The sequence below is a fragment of the Pistacia vera genome, unplaced genomic scaffold (genome assembly GCF_008641045.1).
Source record: "Pistacia vera cultivar Batoury unplaced genomic scaffold, PisVer_v2 Contig158, whole genome shotgun sequence".
Lineage (NCBI taxonomy): Eukaryota > Viridiplantae > Streptophyta > Magnoliopsida > Sapindales > Anacardiaceae > Pistacia > Pistacia vera.
Window position 1 is genome coordinate 459,228 of NW_022195663.1, and position 17,619 is coordinate 476,846.

Below are 17,619 nucleotides of genomic sequence, written 5' to 3' on the forward strand. Positions count from 1 at the left end.
AGCAATTCTTGTTTCTATTTTAAATTCATATCATCAATTTTGTTATCTCAAATAACAATTAAGATTAGTCAATTTATTTGTTTGGTTAGCATTCAGTCCTTGTGGGATTCGACAATTTATTCATCACTTTATTACTTGTCAATTAGTGCACTTGCTAGCGTACGAAATAGTCACGACACTGTTCCATTGCACTCCCAGCCCTACACATTGGCAGCAAAAATCTAAATATAAATAGCCATATACAATTGCTATCCATTCTAACCAATGTGTTAGAGTTGGTGAACTTTATTCAACGTTTAGGTACCCATTTTAAAGTGCAGTGGAAGTTTTTACCTGTTAGTATAATGGGATGTGATTGTAAGAATTAGGAATGGCACATGTCAGTTTGTAAAATGGATATGGGGTGCATTTTGTAAGAAAGTAAAGCAGGATATTAAACATCAAAACTCTGTGGTTTTGATGTTATGGCTTAATATAAAATAAGCCATCTTCGTGTACCTTCATTCAGTTAGAGAATATTCATCTAACTTTTCCATAACTCTCCTCTTTACTTTCTATCTCTTATTTGCTTCTTGATTCTAAAGTCGTTCATGGTATCAGAGTCTTAGACCAACGTCGAAGGTAATCTCTACACCAAATTCTACTTAATTCAGCTTCAAATTACTGGAAAATGGATACTACTTTCACAAATTTCATGAATTCAAGCATTCCTCCTACCTTGTCGATGATTTCTATAAAGTTACTAGAAAAGAATACACTTTTGGCGTTCTTAGATTTTCTAGCCCTAACATCACATGGACTTGATGGCTTCGTAACTGGAGAAAGAAGTTGTCCCTCAATGTTCCTGATTGAGAAGGTAGATGATTCAGGAAAAAATTTAAAGAAGTCAAATCCAGAATATTTCACTTGGAAGAAAGTTGAACAATTCCTGTTAAGTTGGCTTCTATCTTCTATGTATGAATCCATGTTTCACCATGTAGCCAAGTGTAACACCTCCTATGAAATATGGAACCTATTAGAGTTACATTTTCAGTTGGTATAAAAGCTAGAACACTACACCACAGAAACATGTTACAAAGTACTAAGAAAGACTCTTGTAGTATAAGTGAGTATGTCTTAAAGATGAAGGAACTAGGAGACAAATTAATTTCAAGTGGTGTACATATAAGTAATGAAGAATTATTACTCTATATACTGGATGGTTTGGGAGCTGAATACGATGCAATGGTGGAAAATCTTGTTGTAAATATTAGTCAAACAACATTACAAGAAGCCCAATTTTTACTTCATAGGCTTGAAATTCATTTGGGGAGACTGAATAATTCGTTTGGAAACTTTCATGATCAGGTGGCTTCAATGTTGATAGCTACTAAACAAAATTCTAATGAATCTTCTATGATCCTGCAAAACAAACATTTGGTCATTCTTGAGACTAATTTCACCACTGATCAGTAAAAAAATGTTCAATACTCTGGCTATGTCCAATTTTCCTTTACAGACTCAACAATTTCCTGCTACTCCATAACACCAGACCTTCAATACTCCTCTTTTTGGAGCAAGTAATGTGAATCAAACAGGCTTTAGACCTAATAACAATCTGCCTTATCAGACTCAATTTCTTCCAAGCACTAATAACTCTAATCAGTTTTTTCCCTCTGCCATGTTCATGTACAATTCTTAAGAGATGAGGAGTCGAGGTAAAGGAAGAGGTCATTTTAGACCACGGCTCATATGTCAGGTCTATGGCAAAGGAAGGCACTCTGCTTTCCAATGCTATCATAGATTTGACCATGGCTTTCAAGGCTTTGTCAACACTAGAAACACTAGAACATCTATTGGTTTTGTCAATACTAGAGTAGCTAATCAAGTGGCACCATAAGGTCATTTTAAGAATCCATCTAATGATGCAACTCAAGCTCTAATGGCTAGAATTATGGTAGGCCAACCAGCACTAGATTCTGTGCCTCTGTCTCCCAATTTAGGTTACTCTGGCTACCTTGGCTTTGTTGGGACATCTCAGCTACCTCACTGATGAGTTCTTGGAAGCACACTCATACTTAGTGATTTTAAGGGTATTTTGTGAGGGAATTAGGTTTAATTAGTTAATTTTACTTAATTTCTGTATTTCTTTTGTTTTCTAGAATCATGGGTATGTTTTGTGAAGTTTCAAGTATTTAGGTGCTGAAAAATGAATATTTCAAGCATGGACATTAAAGAAGAAAGAATCATAATCATGTAGGGATAAATGGTTCAAGAATTGAAGCTCAAACGAAGAAGTTATGGATTTTTGAAGATCGTTTGCGGCGGAGGATTTTTGTGCCATGGTGTGAGTGAACACGCTGCACTAAAATGGGTGTAACTTTAGCTACACAACTCCGATTGACCTAATTCCAGTGGCGTTTGAAATATAAGAGATAGATCTATAAATTTATGTTTCAGTCGTGATCCAGTTAACTCTTAGTGATGGTTAAAAATTGATCCAAAAATTATGTCAGTGCATAGAAGACAAGCAGACATGGGTTCTGGAAGATGCCTCAGTGTTGCTACAATAACATGAGCTAAAGACCTCAGATTTGGATGATTCTTGGACCATTGGAAATATGATTCAAATATATACAATTAATATTTTTATGGATTTTTCAGATTCAGAAGTTTTCATGATAAAATGTGGAAGTCTTTCGGCACACAATTTTCCAGCAGCAGCTATTAAGGAGAAACGGACAAAAAACGGAAACTTCACCAAGCTACCATGAATTCCTCATAACAAACTGGGAGCTCTTCCACATATTTTTGTAAACCTTTGGAATTTTAGTTTACCTAGAATTTTGCGGTTTGTTATTCTGAGATTTTTGGATGAAGATACTATTGTTTTAGTACCGAAGGGTCAACACAGGAATCCTAATTCTATTAGGACTCAACTTAAGATTAATCCGAATTTTATTCTCCTATTTTGTATAGGATTTTTCCCATTACTTTGCTACAACCCTAGCACTATAAAAGGATGTCTTTAGGTATTTTTTTGGGGAGAGAAAAAAACTTTGGGAGAGGCAAGGAGAAGAGAGCTACCTAGAGTTTCATCTTTTTCTCTTGTACTTCATGTTTTTGAAGGTTTTGAGGTTTGATTTCTCTATGTTTATGTGTAATTAATTTCTTTTCTAGGGATCCGTTGTAATCTAACAAGAAGGTTTTATGCTTTGATTAATTTTATTGTTCTATTGATTCAATATATTTCTAACTTCATTCATTGCACTTAATTCAATCTTGATATTTTGTGTGAAATAAGTATGGTAAACATCATATGCTAACTTTGAAATACAAAACAATTTATTATTTGGGACAAGATAAGGTAAATATCATATGCAAACCATGAATAGCTCTTTTGAATGATTGGACTGTGTTAAGGCAAACATCAGGCTAAATACAATTTGGTTCATATTTTGAGTACTTCTTTGTTCTTAATGGGTTGTTTATTGTTAGGCTTTACTAAACATCCTAGTGAGTTTAATAGTTAAAAATACTTGGTTAAACCCGAACATCAAACGGTAATATCATAATGATGGAAGACTGAACCCTAGGAATTGGATTGAGACGACAATAAATTAGTTATTAGTAGAGAATCAGATTGTTATGGTGAAATCGGATACCTAGGATTTTCTTGCATTGATTGTCAGTAAATTTTTTATTGTGATATTTAATTCAGTTGATTAAGAATTTGTTTTGCTTCCTTGGTAACTAGTTTAACATCTTCTGTTTATTTTATTTGTTTAATTAAGGCATAGTATATTAGGATTAATTGAGTGCTTACAAATCTTTGTGGGATCGATCCTTGCTTTTGCACATTAGACTACAATAGTGATTTGTGCACTTGTGACATTGTAAAATTGTTCATTACTCACCCAAGTCCAACTACTGGAGTTTTTGCTAACATCTTTCCTGGTTCAACCTCAACTTCATTTCAGGGAGAAGGATACTCATCCTAGGTAGTCTCCTCACAGAATATGCCTGTTGCCACTCCTCAAATTGTCACTAACCAGACCTGGTATGCAGACTCAGGTGTCACCAATCACATGACCTCTAATGCTAATAACTTGTTACTCAAGGACAACTATCATGAAGGATCTAATTTCCAGGTTGGAAATGGTCAAATTGTTCCTGTCACTCACAGATGTGAGTCTTTATTACCTTCCACTACTTATCCTAGGGTATTATATCTTGAGAAAATGTTGTGTGTTCCTCGTATGCGATAAATTTATTAAGTATATCTCAAATTACTAGAGATAATGGGGTTATTATGGAATTTTATTGTGATTGTTGTCTCATAAAGGATAAGGTCACTAAGGCTGTTTTACTACAAGGCTCTCTAAAAGATGGCCTATACTAGTTGCAAGTTTCACTCTTTACTGTTGGTTCTGCATTCATTTCCTCCTCTAATCAGGAAGGTGTATCTTCATCTCCTGCTGACTACAATAAGACATTTGTTTGTCCTGCTGCTGTTTCTTCACTTTGTAATAAAGAAAATAAGACATCTGCTTGTCCTATTGTTGTTTCTTTAATTTGTAATACTGGTTAGTAATAATGTTAGTCTTGGAGCATTAGTTTGTCAAGCTCACTGTATGCCGACAGATGAATTTGATGTAAAAGTTAGGTTTACTAAGTTGTGGCATGCTAGACTGGGGCATCCACATGAGAAGAATTTGAAACATGTAATGGATAAAATGAATATAAGTGGGTCTTTTGGAAATAAAATGCCTTTTGTGAAGCTTGTCAATTTGGTAAAATGCAGCAAGCTTCTTGTAATAGTTTCTTTTCTATTTCTTATTCTGTTTCTTTTCTTTCTTATTCTTTTCTTTCTCTTCTTTTTTTCTTTTCTTTTCTTTTCTTTTCTTGCTTGCTCAAGCTCTTCTTTTCTTTTCTTATTCTTTGCCTATCGGACTTGGTTGATGTATGGATTTGGAACCTTGGCCGTGTGAGTGAGTACAGTCCTCATTTACATGCACTCTTGCAGACTGTACAAATTCTTTCTTTTTCGAAGGCCACTCAATTAAGGTGGTGTGCATGTAGGAAATTCTTTTTGGTACAACCCTCATTCACATACACTCTTATGGGCCGTACAAATTTTTCTTTTTCTTAGGCCGCTCACTTAAGGCGGCGTGTATGTGGGAATCTTCTTCTTATCACCCACGGGTTCCCCATCGCAATAACCTTTTCTTCTTTTTATCTTTTTACACTTCTTTAAATAAAATTCATATTTGGAACTTTTTAATATTCTCACTTCTTTCTATTTAATCTTTAACATTCTTTAGTGTTTTTCATGCTCTTATGAATATGTATGCATGTAGATGGCTTCATGCTTATAATTCTTTCTAAATTCACATGTTTAAATGCAATTATGCAATATGGAATGCAAACATGTCATTCTCCACCATCTACAAACTCATCTCAATACAACACATAATCATACTCATATAAATACTTCTCTTTGACATTTCATCAAACAACTTATGTGTACAAAGTAACCTTAATTTGGCTACATTTCTATCTCTTTTCTAAGCCAGCAAAAATTGGGAATTAAACCCTCCATATTCAATGCCAAATCTGCCCAAAATATATACTTCAAAATTTCCACTACAATTCTTCCAAATCTCATCCAAACATTCATCAAACATCCACTACACCAACACAACTACTCATGGGTAAATTATAATCATCATTCAACACCAAATCCGTCAACAATTTATGCATATAAGACATATGTATACATAAAAGAAATTCTCTACACCATAACTTAAATCATACTTAGGGTAGGATTTACTTACCTTATATAAGCACAATCCACCACTTTAAAAGCCCTTTTTGATCCAACTCCATTTCTCTTAAATTCTATGAACATAAATCATCAAAATCCAACACTTTAAAAATTAAAACTCATTTCTTAGTGCAAGGATCTTACCTAAAGATGCTTGGGATTGAAAATCCACCTAAAAATACACAAAATCTATGAATTTCCTTTGAAGAAGAATTGAAAAATTTGAGAGAATATGGAGGTGAAAGTGGCGTGCAAATGGGTGAGAGTGGCTAGGATTTCACTCTTCAAGTTGATATATATATATATATATATATATATATTAGTTTCCCATTTTTCCCTTGAACTTTTTTTAAAATTCCATCTATGTCCCTTAGTCAATTACCAAAATGCCCTCAATTTTATTGCATTCTCCATGAAATTCTATCTCTTTTCACTCCCCACTTTTTCAACTAATTTTGAGTGAAAAGACCATTTTACCCTTAATGCAAGTTTAAGGCATTTTCTTCATATTTTCTCAAAATAACTTCAACAAAATCAACCAAGGGTATAAGAATATAAATTAAGTTATGTACCTCCATGTGGGCATTACGCTTCTTTTCCTTTATCACATTCTTGCACTAAAGGTCCTCTAGAATTGGTCTACTCTAACCTATAGGGACCTGCTCCAATCTACTCCTTTGAAGGTTTCAAATATTACATGTTATTTGTGGATGATTTTAGTAGATACATGTGGATTTACCCCTTAAAACTAAAGTCTGAAGCATTCACTATATTTAAACATTTTCATAGACTAGTTGAAAGGCAATTTGATGTTAAATTGAAAAGTTTGCAAACCGATTGGGAAGGAGAATTTAGATCATTTGTTGGGTATCTTCAAGCACATGGGATTGTTTTTAGACTTCTTTGTCCTTACTTGCATCAACAAAATGGAAGAGTGGAAAGAAACACAGAACAATTACTTAATTTGGGTTAACTTTGCTAGCTCACGCCACCATGCCTCTTTGCTTTTGGTGCAAGCATTTTCTACAACAACATTCATTGTCAATAGGCTTCCTTCCTCTTCCACTACCAACATTTCTCCTTTTCAAAAACCGTTTAATGAAGAGCCAAATTACAGTGACTTTAAGGTGTTTGGGTGTTGTTGTTATCCATATATTAGACCTTATCAGAGGCATAAGTTTTCCTATCACACTGAAAAGTGTGGGTTTCTAGGATATAGTTCATCACACAAAGGCTACAAGTGTTTATCTTCTTTCATAAAACTTTATATTTTCAAATGAGCAAAGTTCAATGAGGATGATTTTCCTTTTAAAAATGGTTTTAAGTGTCATTTTTTTAAAGATATTGATCTTGCAGGATTGACATCAGCACTAAATCTAAGAGGAGTCTCTTTCACTTGGGATCTATCTCATTGTCTTGGTTCTTCAGCTGGTGTTCACTATGATTCTAATGGTGCTCCTATTCATAATGCTCCAACTCATTTAGCTCCTGCCTCAAATCCACAGTCCACAAAACTAGCCAAGCAAAATGCAGCTAACCCCACTTCTGCTCATTTGGCCCCTGCCTCAACTCTACAGTCTGACAATTTAGTACATCAAACTGCAACTAATCATATGATGGCTCACATTGAAAACTTGGTGATCAATATTGAAAATTTACAGGTTAGTTATTCTAGTATTGACTCTCACTCAGCAGCTTCAAGCCTAATATTGATGTTTCTCTTTCTGCTAACCCTAATGGCATTCAATTGGAGGTGGTTCTACCCATGTCTCATCCATCATCATCTACCAGTAATTGCCATCCAATGATTATTCGATCTAAGATCCATTCTCAAACCTTTGTAGGGCAATTTTTCCTCTCTACTTGTCACATTTTACCTGAGCTAGGAACACCTTTAGAAGCTTTGCAAGTACCGGAGTGGAGAGTAGCCATGAGTGATGAATTTTAGGCTCTTTTAAAGAACAATACTTGGGAATTGGTTCCTCATACATCAGACAAGAATGTAGTAGGGTGCAAATGGGGTTTTAAGGCTAAACTTAAGGCTGATGGGACATTACTAAAGTATAAAGCATGGTTGGTGGCTAAGGATTTCCAACAAACACCAGGTTTGGATTATTTTAACACATTCTCTCCAGTTGTCAAACCTACCACTATAAGAATTATATTGTCCTTGGCTACACATAATCAGTGGGATATCCAACAAATCAACATTAATAATGCCTTTCTAAATGAAGAACTAATAAAGACTTTTTTCATGGTACAACTATAAGGTTTTGCTGATTTAACCTATCCTAAGCATGTGTGCAAGCTACATAAAGCCTTGTATGGGTTGAAACAAGCTCTTACAACTTGGTTTTACAAACTAAAACATGTTTTAGTTTGTTGGGGATTCACCAATTTCATATCTGACAAAAGTCTTTTCTTCTACAAGAAAGACCATCAAGTGATATACTTATTGGTATACGTAGATGATATCCTCATCACAGGTACTGATCTTACTCTCGTTTCTCAGATTATTCTAGATTTTAACAAGCAATTTGCTCTTAAACATCTTGGCATGTTACAATATTTTCTCATCGAAAGGATTTTACGCCAAACTATAAGGTAAGTATATTTTTTTAATTTATTACCGTTTTATTCCTTCAAGAACTTATAAATCTTTTATGACACATGAATTAAGTTTTAACAAAACATAAATTTGCCTTTCATGCATAAAAATGTATCTTTCTCTATTATAGTCTCTCTATTAGAAGATTGAGGTTGTTTGTATCTCTTATTGTTTTTCAAGTCAATAGAGTAGTTGTGTTAGTTGAAGTTTTGGTTAAAAGGTATGGTGGTCCTTAATTCAAGGAACTTTTGCTTTTTTATGTATGGTGTGCTTTAATTAAAGAATGGTTGTGTCAGGTTTTTTGTATATTATAAATCATGTACATTGTATGAAAATTAAGATAATGAAAAAAGATTTTTGTCTTCAGCTCTCTTATCTATTTTTCTCTCTTTTTTTCTTCCTCTGAGCCTCCCGATTTGCATAATTTAGTCTTGCTTCATCAATCTAATTTATTCTTAGCCTTGACAACATGGTATCAGAACTTTTCTAATCTTAAGGGGTGTGTTCATTCTAAAGTTATCAGAGTTTTAAAATTTTGTTTTGATCACTAGTTCACCATGGCTTCTTCATCTTCATCTTCATCCATGTCACCACCAGTTTATAATGGTGAACTCTACCATATATGGGCTGTCAAAATGAAAGCCTATAGCAGAGGTTTGGGCCTATGGAAATATGTTGAGGAGGAGAAACAGCTTCCTCCGTTGAGGCCAAATCCAACATTGAATCAGTCAAGATTGAATGAAGAAAAAGTTGCTAAAACACCTAGAGCTTTATCAATCATTCATCAAGGCGTAACTGATGCAATATTCACTAAGATTGTTGTGTGTGAGACTACCAAGGAAGCATGGGAAAGATTGAAAGAAGACTCCTCAGGCAATGAAAGATCAAGGCAGATGAATGTGCTTAATCTAAGAGAGAGTTTGAAGTTCTTAAAATGAAGGAGGCTGAAACTATTAAGGAATATGTTGATAGAATTATGAAAGTTGTAAATCAAATAAGGTTAATGTAAAAACCCCTTCCAGTCAAGTATCCTCTGAATATCGCTCAATAAGACTCCCAGGGATACATGTTTGGAGAACGAGTTGTATTTAGAAAAAACCTGTGTAAGGATAATAATGACATCCAAAACATGCATATAAAATGTCATGCAGGAACCAAACTTATAATTTCAAAAAATTTAAGAATTTATTCGGAAAATACACAATCAAAACATATTTATAGGGTGGAAGCTTCCAAAAGGTGTTTCACAAACATTTATCATTTTCATTATTTGCATCAAGATAAAAACATCAAGATGACAATAAATCATCTCCCTTCACGTGTAGCCCCACTGTCTCTAGCATCCTTCACTTCTGGTCTACCTGCAAAGCAATCAACAATGAAAGGGTGAGCGCTAATCGCTCAGTAAGAAATGATTCATTTCATTCTAAATGTGCTATTTGACCTTTATTTAAACATATTTGTTAATACATCACTTATCTTTTACATCTAGGGATACTTCCCCCTTTTCTTTTCCTTTCTATTTCTTATGTCTTTCATCATTTTATCTCATGGCTATATAAACATCAATGCATACACATACAAATAAGTATGTAAACATAGTATACACACATTACATGTCATGATATAACATCTAAATATCAACTAACATGAGTATAATCATCTCATGATGTAAATAACATCATAACTCATGTAGTGCAACTAAATGCATATGAAGCATTTAACGCGTAACCGATCGGACTTTTCCTAGCGTCTTAAGCACTTCATATCATCTAGCCTCAAATTCATCTAGAGCTCATATCATCGGAAGGCATGCTTACGCGTTATTTAACATCTAAAGCATATATTCATCTTTCCTCAACCGGTATATGAGGATATGTTTATGCGTTTCCCATCATGTTTATAGGCATCTCTATCATGTTTATATGCATCTTTAACATCTTATGGCATGTAAATACATATTTTGGTGAGCTTAATACTTTTAATTTATCTATGGATTATCAATCCATTTACAGTACCTCTTGCTCACATACATAATCTTAAAACATGTATTACATTGCATCTTCATGCCATTTCATAACATTAATCATGCATTGACATCATGACCATTAAATAATGGGTAAACATTAGTGAATGGCATAATTACAATAATACATTAATAATCAATTAATAATAATAAGAATTGATCATGTTAAATCTTAAACTTTAATAACCAGAAGTTTATACTTCAGGCCATTTTCCATCCATTTCCCAAAAGAATTGGCTCTTTGCATAAGCATAAAAGTTATAGGGCTATGTCTTAAATTTATAGTGCTTCAAGAATCATCTCATTTAGATTTTCATAACTCAAGTTATGGTCAAAATACTTAAGCATGTTTAGCATAACCTTTAAGCTTACTAAATCCGAATTTTTCATATTAACTATGCCACATCAATTCCTATTGATAATTAACCAATAGGTCAACTTATGGATCAAATAAACCTCCCCTTAATAGTCTTTAACATCTTAAAGGAACTGTAAAATCTCATTCCCATATAATCATCCATTATTGCTATAACATTGTAAGCTAATGCAAACAACACCTCAACACTTCTAATAGCAACCATTCAACACCATGTGGCCTCTAATACTACAAGTTTTGCCACAATCAGCATCCACACTTCATTTTCTTCAATCAAACATAACAACTCATAAAACATAAATAGCAATAACTTCATGTATAATGAATTCAAAGCAATAAGTAGAATAAATGAGTTCAACTACACTTGCCATCAACTAATTCTATGCCTTAAAGCCTTAACTTAAGGTTTCATAAAAATCTACAAACCATAGCATAATCCCTAAAGTCATGGGAGGTTCTTCCTTACCTTTTAAAGAATTCCTCCAACAAATCCTTTGCCTTTGTCTTCTTTTACACCTTAATCCTACATATATAATATTATACCTCAACATCTACTTCAAATCTTCAAATAATATCAAAACTAGGGTTTTTAATCCTTACCTTAAACCCTTCAACTTGAAGATCCAAGGCCCTATCTTGTTCTCCTTGAAAAATTATGCCAAACTCCTTTAAAACTTATAGAAAGAAAGCTTGTTTCATGGAAGATTTGGGAGAAAATGGAAGAAATGTTGAAGAAATGCTCTCTCCCTTGGCTTGAACGAATTTCATCTCATTTATAGGAAAATATTTCATTTATTTTCCAAAATTATACTATTGGCACAATTATTTTAATTGTATAACTCATAAATTCTTAATTCTTCATATAAGGGCATTTTGGTCATTTCACACTAAACATGATTATTACTTAATTAATGCCATTAAATGCAATTAAGCCTACTCATCCTTGACTTTTTCAATGCTTATCTAGAGGCAAAATGACCATGTTGCCGCTAATGCCTTTCTATGGATAATTGATTCATATCGTTCCAAATGAGTCGACTATTTTGCCCTTAGTTAGATTTATGCTTTTTAACATAAAATTAACATCTAAAAGACTATTTTGAGTTAGGAACATACATTTGACATCTTGGGTATTACATTTCCTCCCCCTTTACAATAATTTCATCCTCGAAATTATAGAAACAGCTTTAGGTATTGACTTCTCATATCTTGCTCCATTTCCCAAGTAGCTTCTTCTATCTTGTGATTCCTCCAAAGCACTTTAACTAGTGGAATTTGCTTGTTTCTGAGCTATTTTACCTTTCTGTCAAGGATTTGAACTGGGCGTTCCTCATAAGCCAAATTATCTTGTAATTCCACTTCCTCTATCTAAAGCACATGTGAAGGATCACTGACATACTTACGCAACAAAGAGACATGGAAAACATTATGGACTCTTTCTATACTCATTGGCAGTGCAAGACTATAAGCTACTTTGCCTACCCTTTCCAATACTTTAAAGGGTCCAAGGTAACGTGGAGCGAGCTTGCCCTTCTTTCCAAATCTCATAATATTTTTATAAGGCGCGACTTTTACAAAAACTTTGTTGCCCACTTGGAATTCCACTTCTTTTCTTTTTAGGTTGGCATAGCTCTTCTGTCGATCTTGGGCTGGCTTAATTCTTTCTCTAATAAGCTTAACATCTTCAATCATTTTCTGGGTCATCTCTGGGCCAACTACTTAAATCAAGGAGTCTTTTTCTCCAATATCATCCCAGTACAGGGGATCTACACCTTCTTCCATATAATGCTTCATATAGGGCCATCCGACTAGTAGATTGGTAGTTATTGTTATAGGCAAATTCTATAATTGGAAGTATATCACTCCATTTTACCTTGTGATCCATACAACAAGCTCTAAGCATGTCTTCAATCACCTGGTTAGTCCTTTCAGTTTGGCCATCAGTTTGAGGATGATAAGCCGTACTAAAGGCTAATTGATGCGTTGTAACTACAACATGCAAAAATAGCAAGTGCACTAGATGCACAAACTAATAAAGTGATGAGTGAGTATCATTCCCACAAGGATTGATTGTTAAGCACTAATTTTTGTAAGTGTTTTTCAAGTTGGAGAAACCGAAATTGTTTGGATTTATGGGAGATTAAAATTAAACTAAAAACAAAATTTACCAAGTATTAAAAACTAATTAATGAAAGCAAGAATTAAAACAAGAGTAATATCAATTTAAAACAAACGGGTAGGGTTTTGACTTCATTCGGACTCTATGGATGAATTCTACGGATTACGCTATTTCTACACTCACATACATGGATTGTAAATTGAATTCTCTAAGTTGTCAAACATACCTTCTCAGGCTATGAATTCCTACTTTTCCCTATTAAACTTCCGCACCCAACAAAATGAAGATTAATAGATCCAAGTTCATTAAGCTAATGGAATCCTAGATTGATTTCATTGATTATCAAATCTATCTCTAGCATTCAATACTACAATTGTGATTACCCAAGAAGCTCAACATTATTCATTTCTCAATCTCATCATATTCATCAAATAAAATCAATACAAATCAGAATAACTGCACAATCTGTGCAATAGAATATAAAAATAACAATAATCAATTGATTAACCCATAGAAATCCAAATTACATCAAAACCCTAACCCAAAATGGGTTAGTTCATAACTGAATCAATTCAAATAGCAAGAAAAACAATAAACACAGCAGTTAACATATTGAAATAAAGGGAAAATAATAGAGATCTCCCCTAGTTGAAGAATCCACAAGATTGAATCTCAAATCTTCTCACTTTCTCCAAAAAAATGTCAAAGCTAATCTAAAGAAAACAAAAACTAGGTGAACTCAGACTACTCTTCTCAAAATGGCAAAGTTTTCCTTTTATAGTTCGCCCAAAAACCTAAAACTTTCCTAAAATAAAACTGTGCATTTTGGAGAAAACTAAATTTCGCAGACTTCGTTGCGACGAAGAAAGAATTTTGCCGCGTCGACGAGGTAAATTGGAATCTCTTGCTTAACTTCCCTTGCCATGGTGAAGTCTATGCGAACCTTGTTGAAGTATTTTGAATTTATAGAATTGCCCTCCGCTTGGTTCCTTGCTTGAATCTTCAATCTTCGATGCTTTCCCATGGGAACAAGCTTCATAATGCTTCAATCTGCTTTAGAACTCTTCCAAATTTCGAGATCTACTCACTTCTGGGTTTAGAAACTCCAATTCGCTCATTATTTACTCAAAATGCCTGTTTTGGCCTGAAATATAAAATATAAAGAATTAAGTAGCAATTCAGGCAGAAACGAACTAAGAAGTATCCAAAATCTGGCCAAAAAGCCTAAATAAAACAGTATAATCCTAATATTATCAAATACCCCCAAACTAAAGACATGCTTGTCCTCGAGCATCAGGTACAAAACACGACTACAAGAAAAACGACTAACAACTAAAAACACAAAAACAACAAAATTGAAACTAAAATAAAAACATTAGACTCAAACTCAACACAACGAACTGCCTAGAATTTAAACAAGTCTCAAAGATTGTTGCAAAATTATTACTAGAAAAATGTTCAACACTCCAAGAAGTTATAAGTTACATCGACTATCCTTCTCTATTGGTCCCCCAAGTAGGTGATCCCTACTTCAGTCCACATTCTGACTTCTCGGATTATTTTATGAAGAAATGCAAAGTTTATCAAATGGCGGCAGACTCCATAAGCCTAAGTATCGAACTACTCTTCACTAATGAGGCTTAGACATCACTAAAGATCAAAAGGTCTTTACAGGCTTGTAACGTTAGCCTCGGTTAGTGGGTTTCGAAGAAACGGATAGGAGAAACTAAGCAAGAGAACTCGGTTTACAGAATTGCCCTCCACTTGCTTCCTTGCTTGAATCTTTGATCTTCGATGCTTTCCCATGGGAACAAGCTTCATAGTGCTTCAGAACTCTTCCAAATTCTGAGATCCGCTCACTTCTGGGTCCAGAAACTCCAATTCGCTCATTATTTGCTCAAAATGCCTGTTTTGGCCTGAAATATAAAATGTAAAGAATTAAGTAGCAATTGAGGCGTAAATGAACTAAGTAAGTATCCAAAATCTGGCCAAAAAGCCTAAATAAAATAGTATAATCCTCGGATTATCACTAACCTTGTACCTAATGCTCTCTGCCTTCCAACCCAAAAAGCTGATACGAACCAGGTATCTCTATCAGACTCTATCGTCTTGGGTACTCCATGTAATCTCACAATTTTTCTAACATATAATTGCCCCAATCGAAATGCATCTATCTTATCCGTCATAAGTAGAAAATGAGCTGTCTTGGTCAATCTATCAACCACAACCCAGATTGCATTATATCCTTGCTAAACTTTAGGAATTTCCCACAATGAAGTCCATTGAGATATCCTCCCATTTCCATTTAGGAATCTCTAAGGGTTGGAGTAATCCTGATGGTGTCTGATGCTCTGCCTTTACTTGTTGACATATTAAACATCTGGCAACATAATCGGCAATGTCTTTTTTCATACCTGACCACCAATAGCTTTTCTTTACATCTTGATACATTTTTACACTCCCAGGGTGAGCCGTATAAAGTGTATTGTGTGCCTCACTAAGGATTTTATTCCTTATTTCTTCATCTTGAGGTACACATGTTCTATCTCTAAACATCAGTGCCTCATTGACTATTTTAAAGTATGTCTCTTAACCCTCTATTATCCATTGGTAGATTACCTTGCAGGTATCATCTTTACCCTATTTCATCTTGATCTCCTCCACCAGAGTGGGTTTGATCTCCATTTGGGCCAATCCTCCTTTGATCACAATTTCAATTCCTTCTTGAAGGATCTCTTGCTGTAATTGTCCCTGTATAGTAATCTGGGATAAAGAGAGTTTTCTACTAAGGGCATCTGTTACTGCATTAGATTTCTCTGGATGGTATCTAATGTCGCAGTCGTAGTCTGTCACCAATCCTAACCATCTCTTTTGTCTCATATTCAACTCTTTCTAGGTGAAGAAATATTTCAAACTCTTACGGTCAGTGTATATGTTGCATTTCACTCCATACAAGTAGTGTCGCCATATCTTCAAAGCAAAAACCACTGCTGCTAATTCCAGGTCATGGGTAGGATATCTGCTCTTATAGGCTTTCAATTGTCTGGAGGCATAAGCAATGACTTTCCCTTGATACATCAACACTGCTCCCAAACCATTGTGGTAGGCATCAACATAAATATCATAATCAATGCCTACTTCTGGCAATGTAAGAGTTAGAGCTGTAGTTAATCTTTTCTTCAACTCTTGAAAGCTTTGCTCACATGCCTCTGTCCATTCAAATGGTACTTCTTTCTTAGTGAGAGCTGTAAGTGGTCTGGCTATCTTTACAAAGCCTTCCACGAACTTCCTATAGTACCCTGCTAAGCCTAGAAAACTTCTAACCTCTTTCACTGTCTTTGGCCTTTACCACTCAAGCACCACCCCTACTTTACTAGGATCCACTTATGCATCGTCTTTAGAGATTACATAAACCAAAAAGGTAACCCGATCCAACCAAAACTCACATTTTGAAAATTTGGCATAAAGTTGTTTCTCTCTTAATCTTTGTAACACAAATCTCAAGTGCTCGGCATGTTCTTCTAAAGTCTTAGAATAAACTATGATATCATTAATAAACACCACTATGAACTTGTCAAGGACATCATGAAAAACTCTGTTCATCAAGTTCATAAAAATTGCAGGTACATTAGTCAATCCGAATGGCATCACAACAAATTCATAATGCCCATACCTTGTTCAGAAAGCCGTTTTTGGTATATCTTCCTTAGCCACTCTAAGCTGATGGTATCCTGACCTTAGATGAATTTTAGAAAACACTGATGCACTTTCAATTGGTCAAACAAATCATCTATCCTGGGGAATGGGTACTTATTCTTTACCGTTACTTTATTCAGTTCACGGTAATCTATACACATCCTCATGGATCCATCCTTCTTTTTCACAAATAGGATTGGAGCACCCCATGGGAGATGACTCGGCCTAATAAAGCCCTTGTCTAACAACTCTTGTAATTGCTTCTTAAATTCTTGGAGCTCAACTGGGCCATGCGATAAGGAGCCTTTGAAATAGGGGCTAAACCAGGGGCTAGTTCTATACTAAACTCCACTTCCCTATCTGGAGGTAAACCTGGCAATTCATCTGGAAACACATCAATAAATTCATTTACCATAGGTACCTCATGTACACTTGGGCTTGAACTGCCTTATTTACTATATGTGCAATGTACCTAGAACACCTTTTTTTCAACATCTTCCTAGCTTTTGCTGCACTAATCATCATGCTAGTTGGGTGTCCTTCTCCAAAAATGAAGTTATCCCCATGGCCTTGATTAAACTGACATTTTTCTTGCGATAGTCTATCTCTGCTCCATATCTACTAAGAAAGTCCATCCCGAGAATGATGTCAAAGTCTGGCATATTGAAGACAATCAAATCTACCATCATATCTCGACCTCTAATAATCACTAACTCCCCCATTAAGACTTCACTGGTCACTACACCCTCACCATCAAGCAATTCAATCCTAATAGCTTGTTCTACTCTAGTACGCATTAATCCTAATCTCTTAATCATACCATAGGAGATGAAGGAATGAGTAGCACCAAAATCAATTAACGCATACAAGAGAGTATCATGGAATAATAACTAACTAGTGACTACTAAAGGGCTGGCATCTGCCTGCATTTGAGCCACATTATGTACCCTGGCTGTCGTGCCTCTAACTACGGGTACTGAAGTTGTAG